This window comes from Arachis hypogaea, chromosome 17 (assembly GCF_003086295.3).
Source record: "Arachis hypogaea cultivar Tifrunner chromosome 17, arahy.Tifrunner.gnm2.J5K5, whole genome shotgun sequence".
Lineage (NCBI taxonomy): Eukaryota > Viridiplantae > Streptophyta > Magnoliopsida > Fabales > Fabaceae > Arachis > Arachis hypogaea.
The window spans coordinates 110,280,975-110,304,215 of NC_092052.1; the positions used below are offsets into that span (position 1 = coordinate 110,280,975).

At 32.2% G+C, this 23,241-nt stretch overlaps 1 non-coding gene across 1 annotated transcript; it reads right to left on the reverse strand.

Moving 5' to 3' along the window:
• Positions 1 to 14,337: 14,337 nt before the first annotated feature.
• LOC112768875 (small nucleolar RNA R71) lies at positions 14,338 to 14,446 on the reverse strand. Its single transcript, XR_003186255.1, has one exon. It is a non-coding gene; the product is annotated as a small nucleolar RNA R71 (small nucleolar RNA).
• Between the last annotated feature and the right edge of the window lie 8,795 nt (positions 14,447 to 23,241).

Consider the following 23,241-nt stretch of genomic DNA (forward strand, 5'->3'; position numbering starts at 1 on the left):
TTTTTAACATTTTATCTTAAGTTGATATTCCAACAAATTGCTAGTCCATTGTGATCATATCCTAGAAAAAGCCACCAAAACTTTACAGGACTGTGTCCCGATAAAAATTAAAGTAAATTTTACAACACCTTAATCAACATTTCTCTTAAGTTTTTTAGTTCAATCGTTATTCACTTTGGTTTAATTTTTAAGTTTATGTAAAAATTTTACATTATTACCAACTGTAAATTCCGAATAATTAATAAATAATTAATCAATAAATTAATTAGTGATCAAGCAAATTAAAAACTAGAATTTTATAACTTAATGAGATAGAGAAAATTAAAACAAAATTTTGACATTAATTTTAAAAAATTTAGCTTAAAATTAGATCAAACAGACCGAACCGAATCCGTATTGGGCCAAGGCCCAACCCACAAGCCACATCCACTTATCTTCCAACTCCGAGCTCCAATCGCCATACCGTTTGCGGCCACACGGCCAACACATCGAGCTCTATAAAGTCCAGTACTTAATTAGGTAAGGAAGTCATTTTTCAGTTTGATTTCCTCCTTCTCCAATTTCAAAATTCCTATGGTTTGGGATGTCGAGATTTTGTTGATTTTGATGTTTAGGATCAAGTTAACTTAGTGGGTGTGCTGGGTTTTGGCTCAATTCTTCTGTTGGCAAGGTGAGGAATGTTTAATCCTTGTCAAGTTATCTCATTAGTGAATCCTATAGTGATTTTAGTGTTATTTTGTGAAATTAGTTTGGATTGTGTATTTTGAAAACAAATTGGCGGTGTTGGAGACTTGGTATTAGACTTTGGGGAGCCATAGACCCATTTTGTGAGACTTTGAAAACTTGGATGTCGTGAAACGATGACGATTGTGACGTTCCGGATTTTACGAAGAATCGGCCAAGGTATGGTTTAGGTTTCACGTATTTAATATATAATGTTCGATGAAAACTTAGGTTAGATGACCATAGGATAGGTTGGAATGTATGAGTGTGTTTAATGTTTAGTAACCTTGATTAAAAATTGTGATATGAATTTGATGTTTGTTGGATAAATGTTGAGTTGATGATTATTGACTTGATGACATGAATGTATATGTCTAAGATAGGTGGATTATGATTTTGTTGAGGTATTTGAGAGATTGATGCATGATATTGATAAATTGAGATATGGTAAGACATTGTGGTTGATGGTGATTTAGCGAGGATTTGTGAATATGAAATTATTATTGTTGTTTCATTTATATCTCGTGATTGCTTTGGATATGGATTGATTGGTTTTGAGTAGTTGAATGATGTGTTGAATATTGTGGAAAAGGTGAATTGGTTGTGTAATATTGTGTAGAACCTTGGAGTTATGAAAGAGAATCTTGTTTTGGTAAAAATATGAGGTTTGAGGTTTGTGAAAAATTGGTTTTTTAGCCGAACTTCGGCGAGGCATAATTTGGCTTCTGGATTTCAAACTTGTTTCAAATGAAAATTGGTTCCGTGAAGTTTACGCCGTTCGAAGAACGGATGAAAAATGTTTTAAAACGAAAAATTATGCGCGTCAAAAGTTTAGGATTTAAAATGAGCATTCTGTAGGATTCAGACTTAGCAAAATTTTTGGTAAAACGTATGCCCACGCATACGTGTGGCCTTATTATTAAGTTTGGGGTGTTGTTTTTCCCATGTCAGTTTGGGATTCTTCCCATGGTTACTCTTTGATCTTGGGGTGTTGTCTCTTCCCCCATGTCAGTTTGGGACTCCTCCCATGTATGTTATTGAGCTTGGAGTGTTCTCTCCTCCATGTCAATTTGGGAATTCTCCCCATGGTGTATTTTGAGCTTTAGGACATGTCGGACTAGTTACATAACCGACAGTTGATATCAACAACCATAGGACAGGTATACATCATGTGCATATTATTTGTTTTGTTTGCTATGCATTAATTGGGAATGCCTAATTGATTATATTCTGCTAACTGATGTAATTGCTATTTGAATTACTTGTTTTCTACCTGTACTTGCCTTATCTGTTTGTTTGTCTATGCGAATTATCGGAGATAGAGGAGCAGAGGAAAGGTGAAACAGTTTAGTGTTTAGGTTAAGTTTAAGTTAGGTTGAATAACCTTTAGAAGATCACCCCTCTTTATGGTTGCTGTTTAGTTCTTTAAGCTTTAACAACTGAGTGTCGGCGTTCTAGGATTGCCTCTGACATTCCCAAAAGCTTATATCTTATGTGCATGGCACCTTTACCATGCTGAGAACCTCTGGTTCTTATTTCATACTGTGTTGTTGTTTTCAGATGCAAGTCGACAGGCACCTCGCTAGGCGTCTGGAGCTTCTGAGGCGAAGTGGTTTTATTTTGGGTTTCTTTTGATATCTTGATCCATGTATATATAGATTCTCCTCTGATATACTTGTTTATTCTGCTCCTCCTAGAGGATTATGGAGAACTAGGATTTTATCTGTGTATTATATATATATATATATTCTTCGGCCAGCCTTGCCTTCGCAGGCTGAGTTAGGAGTTTGATATCCTGTGCTCTTGACTTTTATAGAGATATTTTAGTGAACTTTAGTTTTCTTCTCACGCAAGTAATTTGTATTTCTGAGCGTTGCGCTTTTTATTTTTGCGATTTTATTTTATCCATTTTTCAAGACACTTCGTATACTATCTCCTTTCCATTATTATTATATATATTTTATTTTAGAGGTTGTAATACCACACCACCTCTATTTTATGGCTTAAACATAAAACTTTGTGTGATAGGGTGTTACACCAACCATAAATTTTTCGTTCAATTTCTAAAAAAATAATGCATGATTGAATATCAATGAAAATTATTTAAAAATTATACTATATAAAAAGAATCGAGTTTAAATTTGTCAATAAAAATTAGACCACAATCTTGCCATAATCAAATCTAAATATTAAATATATTATTCTTTTTCCTTTTCCAAAATGATTAAAAAAATACCATATTTGATATAGACAAATAACAACTACTTTGGATATTTTCTTTAAATGAATTTTATATATAACTAAAAATTAAAATTTAGAATAATATTTATTTATATCTAACTAAAATCCTAAAATTTAAAAAGTATACACTAAAATTGACATAATTTATAATTTAATAGAATAATATATATGATATATAAAAAGACCAACTATCAAAATTTATATTGTTTAGCAAAAAAATAAACCAACATCAAATTTAATATTCCAAAACAAAAAAAAATAAGCCAACTAAATTAAAATTAAAGAGTTTAAAATAGCATATAAATAATAGTCTTGAATAGTACTAACTAGAAATTATATGGAAAATCTATAATAAACCATTTTTATTATGACAAATTTCATCATTCAAAATAATCATTTTTTAGCAGTTTCACACTTTCACTTTTTACATCATCTTCTTCAACTAACTTTTTCATTTTGACATTAAATATTAACGATCGCTCTATTTTATTTTTAAAAATGTGTTCTATACCCGATGTAGTTTTTTTTTTTGAGAATTAAGCCTACGTTTATTTTTAAGAACAAGATAAGATAAAGACTTTTTCACTTAAATAAAATAAACACAACACTTTTCTTACTTGATTCTCCTAAAATAATTTTTAAAACGTAAATGTCTTCTTCTTAATATTATATAAATCGCCCTAAGGCTTTGAGAGTTATATAATAGGTTAACCATGACACCTTGAGACGATTTATGCATGAATACTTAAGAAGAATAACTCATAAATCGTGCCAGGGTTCCCAACTATATAAATTGTCTATAAATCGTCCTAAGGTGGGCGGAGTTACACGATTCGAGGCTAAATCACACAAGGCTAGCACGATTTAGGTGTAAAGGCTAACTCTCAGCTCACTAACACGATTTATGATCAACTTTGGAGACTCTCAATACCCTGTCACGATTTATCCTCAACTAGCTACTCCTGAGGAGAGTTAGGGAACCCCATAGACGTATTCTTTTCTAACTTGTCAATTATTTATTTAAAAATAGATGTGGATGTATCAATTATTTTTAAAAGAGTATTTATTTAATCCAATCTAAAAATAAATATCAATAAAGATTATATACATTCACATTTTACTTTAAAAATAAATTGATACAATACAAATTGATACTCTTTCTCTTTATTTAATTTGGTATTTTTAATAAAATTAATAATTAAAATTACAAAAAAATTAAAAATTATACAAAACCAAATAAAAAAATAACAAAGAAAAATTCTAGAAAAAATATGCATCAATAAAAATAATTAAAAAAATTATATGAGAAACGAATAATAAAAATTTCATAAAAACTTAAATTTATGTTACTCAAAATCACATAAAATTATATTATATAAAAATATATTTTTTAACGACCTTTTGACTTTTTTTTTAATTTAAAAAATTTAGCACCCTTTTGATTGTAATTTGTCAGTATTCTTTTTTTTTATTTAATTTGGCCTTTCCAATAGAATCAATAATTAAAATTATAAAAAAGTATATTTTTATTTTTTAAGTTAAAATTTAAATAGATATAATTTAAATTAAAAAATTAATTAAAATTTTTAAGTTAAAATTTAAATAGATATAATTTAATTAAATTTAAAATTTAAATGATATCTATTTAAATTTTAACTTAAAAAATAAAAATATATCTTTTTTATAATTTTAATTATTGATTCTATTAGGAAGACCAAATTAAATAAAAAAGAGTACTGATAAATTATAATAAAAAAATACTAAATTTTAATACATAAATTTAAATATTTTTTAAAAAAATGAGTCAAAAGGATGTTAAAAAATATAATTTTGTATAATATAAATTCATGTTATTTTGAGTAACATAAATTTAAGTTTTTATGAAATTTTTAATATTCGTAATTTTTTTAATCATTTTTATTGATGCATATTTGTTATAGAAATTTTTTTTGTCATTTTTTTTATTTGGTTTTGTATAATTTTCAATTATTTTTTTATAATTTTAATTATTAATTCTATTAAAAAGATCAAATTAAATAAAGAAAAAGAGTATCGATTTATATTGTATCGATTTATTTTTAAAATAAGATGTGGATGTATATAATCGTTATTGATAGTTATTTTTAGATTGGATTAAATAAATACTCTTTTAAAAATAATTGATACATCTACATCTATTTGTAAACAAATAATTGAGAAGTTAGGGAAGAATATGTGTACGAGGTTCCTTAACTCTCCTCAGGATTAGCTAGTTGAGGGTAAATAGTGACAGGGTGTTGAGAGTCTCCAAAGTTGAATATAAATCGCGTTAGGCAGATGAGAGTTAGTCTTTGCACATAAATCGTGCCAGCCTTGAGTGGTTTAGTTTTGAATCGCGTAATTCCGCCCACCTTAGGACGATTTATATACAATTTATAAAACTAGGAACTCTGTCACGATTTATGAGTTATTCTTTTGAAGTATTCATGTATAAATCGTCCTAGGGTGTCATGGTTAACATATTATATAACTCTCAAAGCCCTAGGATGATTTATATATTATTAAGAAGATGACATTTATGTTTTAAAAATTGTTTTAGGGGAATAATGTAATTTTGAGTTGTATTTATTTTATTTAAGTGAAAAAGCCTAAGATAAAATACGGAGAATAAGACACAAATGACAGAAACATAAAATTTAATGTTCTTATATTCTGTTTGGTGATAAATAAGAATAAATTATAAAAATTTAATTTATTCTCATTTTTTTATTCAAAAAATTTGAGAAAAAACATAATAATAAAAAATATAATTATAAAAAATTAATTCAATGTTTCTGAATACAATATCTCTATTTATATTTCATCTGTCAAATCCAATTTTATGTCTTAGTGTCTCATTTATGTAAATAAACGCAGGCTAATGTCTTAAGAGTTTCTAAATCACTGGTATTTTCTACGTCAATATATATTTTTAATTCAAAATAGTACATTTGAAACTAGCCAAAATATTTAAATTTATTAATATATCTAAAAATATTAATCGCATCCAAAAATATTAATTTATACCTTCGATGTCTTAAACGCATCACCAAGACTTATCAAGTCAGAATTATCCTCCAAAGGTGTGACCTAAAATAAAAAACAAAAACACATTACCCAATGATATCCACTAAAATTGAAAACTTGGTCAAATTTTGAATTCCAAATTTCTACTCACCAAGTTTTTCTTGAATGCCAAAATTAATTTCTCATCTTGGAACATTCTACTCACATGATATGTCTATGGTTGATAAGAATTAATATTTTAAACTTTGATATTCACTTTAAAATGTATGAGTTTGTCTTTACATGTATATATATCTTCAGGAAGAGTATTTGCATTCAATTCCTACAACAAAACAGAACAACTATATTAATCATTACAATCATATAAATTATAATAGTTGGCTATTCTTGAATTTAATTTAAATACAAACCTTTTCAAATATAAAACGACGCATTTCATTAAAACTCTTTTTTTAAAAACTCTAAGCCTTATGTTCAGACACTATGAAAAGGATAGTATCTGTCTCATCAACAATTATAAGATGTATTTTGTACCTACATAAATGTATAAATAGATTAAGAAAATTCAATATTATGCCTTACTAATCATATCATATTTTAAATATTAGAAATCTGTTGAACGACCACAAACATAAGTGAGAATTCTGAACATTCCTCTTTACAGTCATCACATTTGTATTTTTTTCCAATATCCTTCAAGAATCCAGCATATAACCGATCCTTACAACTATGGTACCAACAACCATACTCGGTCTCAATCTCCTTTATTGTTCCAATGATAACATAGAATTCATTCTAAAAAACATAAAAAAATTTATACTCAAAGAAAATTCTCAAAAAAATGTGAAATTTCACTTGTCAATAAAACAATATAATACAAATCTATCGAACATCCTTGAGGTCAGCAATTATTTTATACTCAATTATCTTTAAGAAATTTTCTTCTAATAAAGTATGTTTAAAGAGTGAGCACTTGATTTGAGGTTGCATCTCCTTAAAAAAGTCTAAATTTTTAAAGTTGTGATAAATTATTTTTCATAGATTGATTTTTTTAAATTGGCAAAATTTTAATTTATTAACCATTATCCACAAATACAACATTATTACGATATTTATATCAAAATTAGCAAAATAGTGTATGTTTAATATCTTATATATATTTGATATGAAAAATAGAAATAAAAAACATATACGTTTATATAACATAATACAGCGGGTGAAAAATAAACTAATAACATATTAAGATTACCATAATAAATATGTTATTAGTTAATTTAACAATTGAAAAATTCGACGTGTTTCAATTAGGATTTATTAGTTTGCTTTATATTTTATGAGTGTAATTACTTTAAGAAGTTAATTGAATCAAATATGTACTTTTTTTAAATTTCTCTACTTTTCAAAAATCTCTATTAATAAAAAATGTGGACTCATAATTGGCATTTAAAACTATGGTTATTCTCGAAAAAAATATAAAATAATATATTATTTAGAATTTATAATTATATATATGACTAAAAAATTATAAAAAGAAAATAGATACTTACTATCTAAATTCTTAAACTTTTTAAATTACAATAATATAATTATATATTCTCTATTTGGGTGATTTTGTATGTGATCAATAAATTGCCTTATAAAAATTTTCATAATGTACATTTTAATTTAGGTCCTTTCCTATATCTCATAAACACAAAATAGTGAGAAATACAATAATTTTTAGAAACTCAAAAAATAAAATTTAAAAAGTTATTAGAATTTTTTTAAATTGCTGCCTCTCATCAAGTTCTAGCAACAAAAAAAAATTTGGACTTTTAAATTTATTAGAGATCTCTAAATTTCCTTTCCTAATTAGAAGGCCTATTACATCTATAATTTTAAAAATACAAAGTGTTATTACATTTAAAAATATCAAAATAAATTGATACCAATAATTTTGTGACGAATAATATAACTGTTACTTATCAAGTACGAGTCTTCTCTTTTTTCTTGTAGTATTTTCTCATTAGGTTCGAAGCAAAATGAATTTACTGTAATTGAGGATTCTTTAACTAAATACAAAATGGTATCCTTCCTTAAATAAATCCTATATTGATGCTTAGTTGGCTTGAACCTAATATTATTTTGACCTACGTCATGGGTTATAACATAAACACTTCCTTCAGATATCTTTTTTCCACTTTTTATTGTGTATTGTATGTAGAACTCTTGTAAAATAATATTACAATAAAAAAATTAAAAATAATATAAATAGCAAATTAATTTAAAAATAATATACAATTTTATGTTACCTCTTCATTAAGTAGAATCATTTCTATTGGAACTTTTTGTGTACGTGTTTCAAATTACTTGACACTCCATAGTCGAATTATTCTAACCTTAAGTTTCTAAACTTTTATGTTTAGATGTTATTTTAATATTCTTAATAAGACCATACTTGCAAAGAAATTAAGTTAAGATAAAAGTACCAAAGAATATAAGTAAAAAGATTAAAAAAACTACATTTAACTTTATATTAAAGTCAAAGTTAGAACATAACCTAATAGCGATGACAATTGTTAAAAAAAAATATAAATTTCATATATAAAAGTTTACAATCATATAATACATTAAGACGACATATATACAGTGTAAAATTGATATACTCTAAATTAAAAATAGTAATTGTTACGTAGGTAACCTAAGATAGGTGGATTGGGCTTGAAAGATTGGCTCAAATGCTAGAAGAAGGTGGCTTCTGACTTGGTTTACATCTGGGAACCGCCGTCCGAGTTGTGTGTTTGACGGAATGAGGGGTGGTACCTGCAAAGACACTTCTATGCCTAGGTCAGCAAAGAGTTAAGCAGGTTTAGAGTATATTGGGACTTAGCTTTACCTGAGTGTGTCAATGTATTTATAGGTGATGACTCAATAACCACCGTTGAAGTAGTTCCACTTCTGAAGGTGGATAACCGTCCCTTTATCTTAGGGTTGTTGAGATATCTCTTCTAAAAGTGGATGAGAGATTTTAGGGGACAGTTACTTATTTGAATAAGCGTTATCTGCAGCTCATATCGAATCTGACCCCGACCTCTTTAAAGAGGTCGGGTAGGTGGTAAAAGTCAACCTTTGGATTGTGTCTTTTTTTGACTTATTTGGACTCGGACCATAGTATTTAGTCAGTGCATGAATAATAATTAAAAATAGAAATATTTAATTATTATTAAATTAATTTAATTATCTATTCAAAACAAATTATTATATTATAATTATAATTATGTACGTTTTACTCAAAACAAATCATTATATCATTGCAAAGAAATAATTTTCTTATGATTATAAATGATTTGTGATAGTTTCTTATAATTTTCTTATGATTATATTATTTCAATTATATCATCCCACAGGTACAAATCATTATATCCTTATGATTTTTTTTAGTCTATAATACTAAATTTTTTTATTTCATTAATAACGAACATCGTATGTGTAAGTGTAATAATCTTTATAAATTATTGTAGTTTTTTTATTTATATATATGTATATATAAATAATTTAGTCAATTATTTTTTTATTCTGAGAATATATTTATTTTGTTAAATAATTTTAAATATTTCAAAATATTATTGTATATATAATTTTTATAAATTACGATAATTTTTTTATTTATGTATACCAACATATTAATTATTTAATTAATAATTTTTTTATTCTTATGATATATTTATTTTATTAAATAATTTTAAATATTTTTTTATTTATATATACATATATATTAATCATACACAAAAAATATTTAAATCACATATATTAATTTTTTATTATGATTATTTTTTTATTTATATATGATTAATATTCTACAATCATTCAATAATTTTTATTTTTTATTTTTGTATCCATGCATATTCCCGATCCTCATTTATATGCATTATTATTATTATTATTATTAAAATAATGATTTTTAATTTTTTTTCTTTTACGTATATAGTAATTGTTTAGTCAAATTTTTTTTGTAGGATATATTATTTATTTGTTTAAATAATTCTAAATATTTACTTATTTAAATATAGATATATATCAATTCACATATTTTAATTATTTTAAAATTTTTTGATTATGATTTATTTTTAGTCTATAATTATTTAATAATTTTTTATTTTATTAATAACACCATATGTGTAATAATTTTCAGAATTCATTATAATTTTCTTATTTATATATATGTATATATTAATTGTTTAGCCAATAATTTTTTTATTCTGAGAATATATTTATTTTATTAAATAATTTTAGATATTTTTAAATATCATTGTATCTGTAATCTTCATAAATTACGATAATTTTTTAATTTATGTATACTAACATATTAATTATTTAATTAATAGAAAGGTTTAAGTTTTAATGTAGTGTAATTATTACATATAAGGAGGAAGCATTTCGCTTCCTCCAACTATAAGAAAAACGGGACTTAGCAGCAAAAAATTTTCGACATTTTTTTCAAATCGCCACAAATTGGTTGAATTGGTGCAGTTCTTGTTGCGTAAATAAGCTCCGCTCCAATTGATTTGACTTGAGGCGGTTTTGAGCCCCAACCGCATCAAATAACCTTGGGGGGAGGAGGGGTTTTGTTTCACTAAAATACCCAAACAAAAATTAATAGGCGCCATTAACCTTCACTTTTTGCACGCAAACCCCAGCAGAGCAAAGGCGCCAATGAATGGTCTCCTTCCCCTGCCGTCGTGAATCTTCTTTCCGTCAGTTCCAGCCGTCACGTCTGTGTCGTCGTTCTTCCCCATCACTGGTCTCCTCCTTCCGCCGTGTAGCTCCAGCACGCGAAGGTAAAGGGGAAGGGGTCGTCCAAGTCTTCTACTTCTGCTGTGGATGTCCGTGACATCGTCGGCGTCCTCCCCAGCCATCCGTCCCGGTGTCGTCGTTGGCAGCCTTCCCCCCTTCTGATGAGTGGATATTTTATACGCTTTTTGGCATCATTTTCATATTGTTTTAGTTATGTTTTGTTTAAGTTTTATCATGTTGTCATAGGTTTTAGTGTAAAATTCATATTTTTTTTATTCTACTTTGAGTTGTTGTGTTTTCTGATGATTTTAGGTAAATTCTGGCTGAAATTGAGGAGCTTTGACAAAGTCTGATTCATAGGCAAGGAAAGCGTAGCAGATGCTGTCAAATTCTGACCTCCATGCACTCAAACGAGCATTTCTAGAGCTACAGAGGTTCAAATGACGCACTCTCAACGGTATTGGAAAGCTAACTTCCAGATCTTTCCAGCAATGTATAATGGTCTATACTTTTCTGCGAAGAAGCCTGCCTATATTGGGCATTGATCGCCCAAGAACCACTCTCTTTCTGGCGTTCAACGCCCCCAAAGGGACTCAAGACAGCGTTGAACGCCCAATCACCCCATTTTGGGGGTGTTCAACTCCCACCAAGAAGCATAAGACAGCGTGGATCAACCCCCTAATGGGCGTTCAACACCCATCCTTCAAGTTGGACGCCAAACTCAACCCAAGTACTCAACCAAAGTGGGCCCAAGAGTGGACTTTAACACCTTTAGTCTAGTCTATCATACTTTTGTACTTCTTAGTTATCAGGTTATTATATATAGAACAAAGATCACCACTGTTAGAAATCTTTGCCCTTTTGCACGTTTTACTATTATTTTCTGTAAGCTATGAGCAACTAAACCTCCTAAGTTAGGGTTAAGAGCTCTGCTGATTCTCATGAATTAATAATATTACTGTTCTATTTCAATATGTCTGATTCTATTCTCTTATGCATTCTCGTTCTTCTTCTCATGAATTAAGGATGAACCGTGACATTCATCCTTGTTCTACTTGGGTTCCGTGCGAGTCTTGACCCGGATTGCATTGAGCTAAAGCTAGAAATTGCATTGCGGATTCCAAGAGCATACCTGGGCGACTTTGGATATGTGACATAAAATTCTATTGACCGTAGGTTATTGAGGTCTCTGTGACGTTAAGGCTAGAGTCAGAGAAGCAGCATTCCCTGATCCGGAAGATCTGACCTTGTCTGTCGTGTTTTGAGTAGGATTGCGAAGGGGAGTGGATTGCTTAGGGCTTCACCTTCGGCCATAGTGGGAAGCCATGAGTTAACTTGATGAGAGAACATGAGTTGCTCGGATATGGTGGACTGCTATGGTTTAGAAGAGATTAATTTAATGAGAAAACATGGGTTAATCACGTACGACTGACATTGAAGGAATCATTCGTTATTGAAGTAGATAGTAAGAAAAGTTAATCTGGAAAGAATACGCATCTTCGAAGGCTTAACTGAATCTTTATCACTGTTTTTACACCAACCTGGTATTTCGTTCTTTATTATTTTATTTATGCTTTCAAACAAACAACCATCTTTTCTAATCGCCTGACTAAGATCTAAGATCTACAAGATAGCCATTGCTTGCTCAATCCAATAATCTCCATGGGATTCGACCCTTACTCACCTGAGGTATTACTTGGACGACCTGGTGCACTTGCCGGTTCATCTGTGCGAAACTTGCGGAGTTCAATTTTGCGCACCAAGTTTTTGGTGCCATTGCCGGAGATTGTTCGAGTTTGACAAACTACTGGACTATCTTGTTACTTAAATTAGGTGCTTTTTATAGTTTAGTTACTCTTTTAATTGTGTCTTTTGTTTTCTTCTTCAAAAATTTTTCAAAACCTTTTCTTTTCTTTAGAAATCCTTATCTTTTGTTTGAGTCTTGCGTCAGTTTTTAAGTTTGGTGTCCCTCTTGTTTTCTTTAATTTTCGAAATTGTTCTTGGTTGTTTTTCTTGGTATTTGAAGTGTTCTTGTTAATTTATTTGTTTGATCTTAAAATTTTTAAGTTTAATGTCTTTTGGTGTTTTTCCTTTCAACTTTCGAAACTAGTGTCATTTGATCTTAAATTTTTAAGTTTGGTGTCTTTTAATCGTTTTTCTTTTTTTCTTTAAAATTCGAAAATCCAAAAAAAAAATTTATCTCTTTTATCTTTCTTTAATTTTTCAAAAATCTTTACTATCTTTTCTTATCTTGATTTAAAAATTTTAAGTTTGGTGTTTTCTTGTTAGTGAAGTTTAAATTTTGAATTTCAAATCTTATCTTTTCAAATCTTTATCTTATCTTTCTTTAAATTTTAAAAAAATCCTATCTTATCTTATTCAAATTTTAAAATTCAATTTCAAAATTTTAAAATTCAAATTTCAAATTTCAAAATCAAATTTTTTTTCAAAATTCAATTTTCAAAATCTAAATTCAAATCTTTATCATATCTTTTTTTACTTTAAATCTTTTCTATCTTATCTTCTTCAAAATTTTAAATTTCAAACTTTTATCTTTTTAAATCTTTACTATCTTTTAAATTTGATTTTCAAAATCTTTAAATTTTAAATCTTATCTTTCTTTTTGAATTTAAAACTTTTAAATTTCAAATCTTTACTTTCTTTCAACTTTTAAATTTCAAAATCTTCTTTTAAACTTTCTCTTTTCAAATTTCAAAAAAAAATCAAATCTTTTATTTTGTTTTCAAATCTTGTTAATTAGTTAGTTACTTGTTTTATCTTCTATTCTCCTTTCTCTTTCTTTTTTTTTCAAAACCTTTTAACTACTTTCTCTTTCTTCTTTTTCAAAAATCTCATCTCTCCTTCCTCTCTATTTTCGAAAATATCTCCTCTTCTCTCTCTATTGATTTTCGAAAACTATCCTCATTAAAGGACATCTTCTTTTTTTTTCCTCTTGACTTATCTTTCTGACAAAGAACCTCTATACTCTGACATAGAGAATTCTTTCTTCTTCTTTTCTTGCATTCTTTCTTCTTGTTTATGAGTAGGAACAGAGATAAAGAACCTCTCTTTGATCCTGATCCTGAACAAGAAAGACAACACTCCGGAGGAAACCTCACAGAGCTTTTCGAACAAGAAGCTAAGAATACAGACATCGCAGCCAATCCCAATGGCATAGGAGACGCAAGGAAGGTTCTAGGTGACTTTACTACACCCATTTCTCACTTTTATGGACAGAGCATCTCTATACCTGCCAATAGTACAAATAATTTTGAGTAAAAGCCTCAACTGGTCACTCTAGTTCAACAAAACTGCCAGTTTCATGGACTTCCACAGGAAGATCCCAACATATTCATCTCTGATTTCTTGCAGATTTGTGATACTGTTAAGACTAATGGAGTGGATCCAGATATTTACAAGCTTATGCTTTTCCCTTTTGCTGTAAGGGACAGAGCTAGGTTATGGCTGGATTCTCAACCTAAGAAAAGCCTAGACTCTTGGGAGAAGGTGGTCAATGCATTTTTGACCAAGTTCTTCCCACCTCAGAAGCTGAGCAAGCTTAGGATGGAAGTTCAAACCTTCAGACAGAAAGAGGGTGAATCCCTCTATGAAGCTTAGGAGAGGTACAAGAAACTGATCAGAAGGTGCCCTCCTAACATGATTTTAGATTGGACCATGCTAGATGTCTTCTATGATGGCCTTTCTGAGATGTCCAAGATGGCATTGGACCACTCTGCTGGAGGTTCACTCCACTTGAAGAAAATGCCTGAAGAGGCACAGGAACTCATTGACATGGTTGCAAATAACCAATTTATGTACACTTTTGAGAGGAACCTTGTGAACAATGGGGTAGCTCAGAAGAGAGGAGTCTTGGAGGTTGACACTCTGAATGCCATATTGGCTCAGAACAAGATCCTGACCCAACATGTTGAATTATTGAGCTATATGTTAATTGCGGTGGAAATTGTGATCTTAGATTGGAACTTCAATGTTGGTTGGATGAAGATTGAAAATGTGGGGCTTGGATTGAGCCTTGGTGATTAGAGGGTCTCTTGGTGGAGTTTTGGAATATTGGGAGATTGGAGAATGCTAATTTGTGAGGTGTTCCGGGTTTATCGGGAAATCGACCAAGGGATGATTTAGGTTTCTCGTATTTAATATATAATATTTTGTGAAAACTTAGGCTAGATGACCATAGGATAGGTTGGAATTGTATATTTGTGTTGAATGCTTAGTAAAGTTTATAAAGGATGTTGAATTAGTATGATAATGGGTTGATGATTGTTGCTTATGGTTGGTAGTTAATGGTGTAGTGAAAATTATGAATTTTGGAGATTGGTTGGTAATTTAGTTGACATGGTATGATTTATTAATAAGGCATGGCAGCATTAATGATTGTATGATATGAGTATAGTTGATGTGGTAAGAGGATTAATGAATGATGACTTTGATGGTGTTAAATAAGAATGTTAGTTGTAGATATGTGAAGGATAATGATTTTGATGTTATGATTGAAAATGTTAGAAGGAAATGCATGTAAGGTTGAGGTATGCTTGGTTTTGATAGAATGTGGGGTTATGATACTGAATTGAAAGGTTGTGGTGTTGTTTGTATATTTAGAGGTTAGTATTGAGTTCAGTTGGTGATAATAGAGGTTTATAAGTTTCTGTGAAAAATCTAATTTTTGGCCGAACTTCGGCGAGCCATAACTCGGCTTCCAGACTCCCAAATTATTTCAAACTTATTTCATATGAAAATTGGGTCTGTGAAGTTTACATCATTCGAAGGACAGATGAAAAATGTTTTAAATCGACAAAGTTATGCGCGTCGTAAGTGTGTAGTGAAAAGTTGAAAATTCTGCAGCATTCAGCATTTTCGCTGTTCTGCATAACTTGCGTATGCGACCACTACACGCGACGTGACCAACCTATTCGGGTTGGGTATCTCGCGTACATGAGCAGAGTGCTTGCGTATACGAGCATAGAAAATTGTATGCCCACACGTACGCGTGACCCATGTGTATGCGTGACCTTTCAGTAATGCTGTCCCACGCGTACGCGTAACCCCTGTTTTCAACACACTTGATTTTATGTTTTTAAAACCTAATTTCGAACCTCAACCTCTATTTTTACTTTCCAGTGTCTGAAGTCTTAAAATTAATCAAAGGAAGGGAGTTGAATATTGAGAGGATAATAATTTGTGAGTGACGAAAGATTGTAAAGGGGGATGTAAGTTGAAAAGTTTAACAGGAAGGCTTGTTCGTAAATAAATATGATTATGGCCCCGGGTAGTAGGCAGTGGCGAGGTCCACTTGCTCCGGGTATGAGATGGAAAGAAGAAGTATGAAAACTGAGTTAATTATGAAGTAGTAGCAAGGATGGTGGTTCGTCCCGCTTGCTCCAGGTTAATGTTTGAGATTTGATAACCATGATGATTGATTTAAGCTGAATGAATGTATGTGTGAGACCCTGAGCAGTAGAAAGGATGGTGGTTCGTCCTGCTTGCTCTAGGTCAGAGATTGTGACGGCTGGGTAGTAGCAGAAGTAGTGGTTATTCCACTCACTCCAGGTTGAGCTTTTAAACACCTGCCTGGGTAGTAGCCGCAGTAGTGGTTATTCCACTGGCTCTGGGTTGAGCGGGTAGTAGCAAGGGGGTTGTAGCTCAAATCCACTTACTCCACGTTAGGTGTTTCAGTCCATGATTAGCTACCAGGACATGTCGGGTTGGCTATATAATCGACAGATGATATAATCAGCCATAAGACAGGCATGCATCATATGCATTTGTGTGTTTTGATTGCTTGTGCATTAATTGGACTTGTCAATGTGATTATTTTGCTTACTTGCTAAATTGTTACCTGCTGTATTTGTATTCTACCTGTGCCTACTTTGCCTGTTTACCTGTCTGTTGTTTCACCAGGAATTGGAGGATTGGAGGAAAGGCGGGGAATTGAGGGTTTTGGATAGTATTTAGTTAAGTTTAAGAATCCTAGAAAAACCACCCTTATTTATGGTTTTCAGTTTTTGTTCTTAAGTTTTATAATCTGAATGTCGGCATTTTAGGATTATCTCTGGCATTCCCAAGACCTTATATCTTATCTACGTGGCACCTTTACCATGCTGAGAACCCCCGGTTCTCATCTCATAGAAAATTTGTGTTTTTCATATGTAGGTCGAGAGGTACCTCGCTAGGCGTATCTGGAGTTCTCTGCAACAAAGTGGGCTTTTTAGGATTATACTTTTGTTCTTTTTTGTTATATATATATATATATATATATATATATATATATGTATGTATGTATGTATGTATGTATGTATGTATGTATGTATGTATGTATGTATGTATAGATTCTCCCTATGTATATATGTTTTACTTTTACACCTCATAGAGGTTTATGGAGAACTAATGCTTTTTATGTATTTTGGGTTATGGATTATATATATATGTATGTAACTATTATCTGGCCAGCCTTAGTTTTGCAAGCTGAGTCTGGAGCTTGATATTTTGTATCTTGAACTTCTACTCTTACTTTCCATATATATATATATACATACACATATGTTTAAGAACCTTAGTTTTTATGTACGCAAGTTACGTTATTTCTAAGCGCTACGCTTTTATATTTTGCTATTTTTCTTTACCTTTTCTTCAAGGCTCCTCATATATTATATCCTTCTAATTATTATACTATATATATATATATATATATATATATATATATATATATATATATATATATATATATATTATTTTAGAGGTCGTACTGCTTCGCCACTGCTGTTTTACATCCTAGGTGTAAAGCTCTGTGTGGTAGGGTGTTACATTATGGTATCAAAGCAGTTCATTCCTGTAGAGCTTGAGGGACGGATTGACTATGCTTCTGAGCATACTCTGAGTTGTGTTTATATGCTACTTTGGATATCTGACTGATATACATAGCATAAAGTTCATGAGCCTGCATTTGGAACTTTGAAGCACTAGACTTGCAATATTGAGACTGATCACTTTGATATCACTTGTTTGGTGTGAACAGGGACCAGATGGCGACTCGTGAACGCAGTCGCGGTCGAGGGAGAGATAGGGCTAGTAACTCGGAACTTGAGACAATTGAGAATAATCCTGCGAACTTTATGACTACCCTAGAGAACATGGCTGCTGCTATGCAAGCTACGATTGTGGCATTGGGGAATCAAGCCGGTAATGGGAATGGTGATGACAGATAAAACGGGCCAATGACCTTAATAACCTTCTTGAAGGTAAACCCGCCCATTTTTAGAGGGACCACGAACCCCACGGATAACTGGTTTCAGGCGATGGAACGGGCGTTACAAGCACAACAAGTTCCTGAAAATCAACGCGTTGAGTTTGCGACTTATTAGTTAACGGGTGAAGCCCAGTATTGGTAGCAGGATATGCGACGCAAGCTACAGCAAGACGATGTTGCAATACCTTGGAATGCCTTTCAGTTGGAATTCTACCAAAAGTACTTTCCCACTTCGGTCAGGACAGATAAGGAGCTTGAATTTTTGCAATTGAAGCAGGGTCAAATGTCTATAGCTGAATACACAAACAAGTTTGAGGTATTATATCGATTCTCTAAGATTTGTCAGGGTGCTCCAGGAGACTTTGAGGAATGGAAATGCATCAAATACGAAGGGGGGACTTCGAAGTGTTATACTGAGTTCAGTGGTTCGATGGAGATCAGAGTTTTCTCAGATTTAGTAAACAAGAGTAAGGTCATGGAAGAATGTTTGAAGAAGGCCACTGTGGCAGAGAACGATAACCAGAAATTTCACCGAAGAGACCACAATCAGAATTTGGCACCAAGGGGCCAAGAATTCAAGCAAAGAGGGAAACAAACAAGGGATACTTTGGAGGAGCTGACATGTCAGAAGTGTGGTCGCTATGATCTGGACAGGTCGTGCCACTTTGGCTTCGGCGTATGTTACAAGTGTGGTCTACCAGGGTACGTATCCAGGAATTGTCTGCAGGAAAAGACTCAAGATGGAGGACGATCAAATTAGCAAGATTGAGGTAATTACAAAATTGATAATCAAAATTTAAATTGTAGTATGTGACCTTGAAACACCGCGTTCATTTATAGCCTGCGTCAGGGATGAGGATGTAAGACTGAAAGCGTCAAGCTCAGTGTTAAGCTTTGGTTTTGGTTAAAGGAAATAATGAAAGAAAAATATGTTTGACTGAGTGTTACTCTGTGGAGAACATCCATTTTGTCAGTAGAAATGAAAGACCATAATAGTAGACTGTATGCGTGAGGGAGAGTACCGGCAAATCTTCGCAACTCAATCTAGCTTTCCTTTTGTATCTGCAACGAAATTCTGTTTTGGATTCCTTTTTCCCTCGAACAATGAATGGTTTATCCTCTAAACTTCTAACCCCTTTACGTGCATATATTTATATTTGAATCTGTCTATCTAAAGGTGAGCCTGACCTTATTTTGGTATAGACAAACGATTCTTGAGTCCTGGAAATTTGCTAAAGGTTGGGTGCTCTCTTCACAACTTTGTATCTTTCAAGGTCAGCTAAAACTTACTTGATTCAATATGTCTAATCTTTGCTATTAAATGCTTTTGGTTTGGTTTCCTTTCTTGAGATGCACCTTAATTCTTCTTCTTGTGCATTTCTATTTTCTGGGACTTGATCTAATCATCATACCAAACCTCCTTTTATTTATCAACAAACACTGTTTGAATAGTTTAATCGCCTTTGAGCTTAGTATATTTTCGAAACATCAACCTGAGCTTAGTTAGCACCTCATTCTATTCCTTGATATAACCACCAAGATGCTAGTTCCTTAAAGCAAAATGCCTGAACACAGAAGAAGGAGTGCATAATGATGCAATCTCAAGAAGAGTTGTGGAACCTTAATTCTTATTGTCCACGTTGTCCATGATTAAGTTGACGTATTGGAATGTACCGTTTATTTAGATGTCTGAGTGCAACGAGTTTTCAAACCTTAGAGAAAGGGTAACCTCTATACCGATATTCGTGGTACCTGAATCTAATGAACTATTTGGAAATTCAACGTATGTACTATCCAATGGCTTAGGATGTGAGCAGATGCTACATCATGACAACATGACGGTGCCTCGCTGGAAAGATCCGAGTAATGATCAAAAGATGTAATGTCGTTAGGTAAGCATAAATCGAATGACAAGTTCACCTACCGTTCGCCTATCAAAGGAGACTAAATTATCAAAGAAATTTGTAAGGTTGCATGATACGTTGATCACCCTTGTGCTACGATAACCTGAGAGTATTAAAATATTCTAAGTCCCAGGTTGAAAGCTGAGACAACAAAGAAAAGATTAAGCGAATTTGAGTTGAGATTATAACTGCGTAAAGCCAACAGATAAGTTATGCGAATAAGAAAGAAGAAGGCCTAGGTAGTTTGAAGGAGGAAGATACACATTCTTAAAAGCTACTTCAACAGACTAGAATTGGTGAGCCATCAAAACTAAGGATTTAAAATCGAGATGTATTAAACCGTTCAAAGTATTAAGACAGATTAGGGGCCGGTGAGGTCTCCAGCAGATTTCCCGCTGTATCCTTTGAACTTGCACGACATATCCACATTCCACTATGCCAATAGTATACCTCTGAGATAAGGCACATTTTACGGTCTGAGTTAATCTAATTGAAAAAGAGATTTGACGTATTGAGTAACTTCGGGTGAGGTTGACAATACTAGTGTAAGCAACTAAACGGAAGAGTAGTATTGATAATAAAGGTTGCTTGGAATCAGGTTGAGATCGAAGGACACACTTGGCAACTCGAATTGGATATGCGGAAGGACTACCCACACCTATTTTCAGGTAACTTAATATGAATTTTGAGGGCAAAATTCTTAATTAGGTGGGTAGGATGTAAACCCCATAAAATTAGTAGATAATTATTCAATAAATTAAATATTAATAAAAAATTAGGAATGTGAATTTTATAGTTTAAATAATATAGAACGAATTAAAATAAGAATTTGACATTAATTTTAAAGAATTTGGCCCAAGATTTGGCCGAACGGGTCAAACCAGACAAACCGGGCCTGTATTGGGCCCAAAGCCCAGCCCAACACACATAAATTAATGAACTCAGCTCTCTTTCTCTTTCCAAAACAAGGAAACACACTGGGAAACTTGAAGAAGGGTTGAAAAATCCATAAACCCTAACCCTCCACTCAAATCTAAATAACTTTCAATCCGGAGCTCCGATCGTTGCACCGTTTGTGTTCACGCGACGAGCTCTACAAAACCTGGTAATAATTTGATAAGAAATCCATATTTCAGTTTTAGTTCTCTCCTCCTCAAATTTTGAAATTCAATGTGAAGTTATGTTGAATTTTGCTTGATTTCGGTGTTTAGGTTCGAATTAGCTTGCGGGTTTTGTCGGATTTAGCTCACTTGAGCTGTGAGAAATGTAAGCACCCTCAAACCCTTAGTATGAATGTTGAATTAATGAGCTATATGTTAAGTGTGGTAGAAATTATGATCATAGATTGGAACTTTAATGTTGGTTGGATGAAGATTGAAAATGTGGGGCTTGGATTGAGCCTTGGTGATTAGAGGGTCTCTTGGTGGAGTTTTAGAATCTTGGGAGATTGGAGAACACTGATTTGTGAGGTATTCTAGGTTTATTAGAAAATCGGCCAAGGTATGGTTTAGGTTTCACGTATTTAATACATAATATTTTGTAAAAACTTAGGTTAGATGACCATAGGATATGTTGGAATTGTATGTTTATGTTGAATGCTTAGTAAAGTTTATAAAGGATGTAGAATTAGTATGATAATGGGTTGATGATTGTTGCTTATAGTTGGTAGTTGATGGTGTAGTAAAAATTATGAATTTTGGAGATTAGTTGGTAATTTAGTTGACATGGTATGATTTGTTGATAATGCATGGCAACGTTAATAATTGTATGATATGAGTATAGTTGATGTGGTAAGAGGATTAATGAATGATGACTTTGATGGTGTTAAATAAGAATGTTGGTTGTAGATATGTGAAGGATAATGATTTTGATGTTACGATTGAAAATGTTGGAAGGAAATGCATGTAAAGGTGAGGTATGCTTGGTTTTGATAGAATGTGGGGTTATGATGCTGAATTGAAAGGTTGTGGTGCTGTTTGTATGTTTAGAGGGTTAGTATTGAGTTGAGTTGGTGATAATAGAGGTTTATGAGTTTTTGTGAAAAATCTAATTTTTGGCCAAACTTTGACGAGCTATAACTCGGCTTTCATACCTCTAAATTATTTCAAACTTATTTCATATGAAAATTGGGTCCGCAAAGTTTACGCCGTTCGAAGAACGGATGAAAAATATTTTAAAACGAAAAAGTTATGCGCGTCAGAAGTTTGGAGTGCAAAGCTAAAAATTCTGCAGCATTCAGCATTTTCACTGTTCTGCATAACTTACGTACGCGACCACTGTACGCGATGCGACCAACCTATTCGGGTTGGGTATCTCGCGTACGTGAGTAGAGTGTTTGTGTACGTGAGCAAAGAAAATTGTATGCCCACATGTATGCGTGACCTTTCAATAATGCACTCACACGCGTACGCGTGACCCCTGTTTTCAGCACACTTGATTTTATGTTTTTAAAACCTAATTTTGAACCTCTAAACCTCTATTTTTACTCCCTAGTGTCCTAAGTCTTAAAATTAATCATAAGAAGGGAGTTGAATATTGAGAGGATAATAACTTGTGAGTGAAGAAAGATTGTAAAGGGGGATGTAAGTTGAAAAGTTTAACAGAAAGGCTGGTTCGTAAATAAATGTCATTATGGCGCCGGGTAGTAGGTAGTGGCGAGGTCCACTTGCTCTGGGTATGAGATGGAAAGAAGAAGTATGAAAACTGAGTTAATTATGAATTTTGGATGAGATACCTAGGTAGTAGCAAGGATGGTGGATCGTCCTGCTTGCTCCAGGTTAATGTTTGAGATTTGATAACCATGATAATGGATTTAAGCGGAATGAATGTATGTGTGAGACCCTGGGCAATAGCAAGGATGATGGTTCATCTCGCTTGCTCCAGGTCAGAGATTGTGACGCCTGGGTAGTAGCGGAAGTAGTGGTTATTCCATTCACTCCAGGTTGAGCTTTTAAACACCCGCCTGGGTAGTAGTCGCAGTAGTGGTTATTCCATTGGCTCTGAGTTGAGCGGGTAGTAGCAAAGTGGTTGTAGCTCAAACCCACTTGCTCCGCGATGGGTGTTTTAGTCCATGGTTAGCTACCAGGACGTGTCGGGTTGGCTATATAACCGACAAATGATATCATCAGTCATAGGAAAGGCATGCATTATATGCATTTGTGTGTTTTGATTGCTTGTGCATTAATTGGGCTTGTCAATGTGATTATTTTACTTACTTGCTAAATTGTTACTTGGTGCACGAATCCCCACACTTTAGTACAGCTGTACTAGCAAGTGCACTGGGTCGTCTAA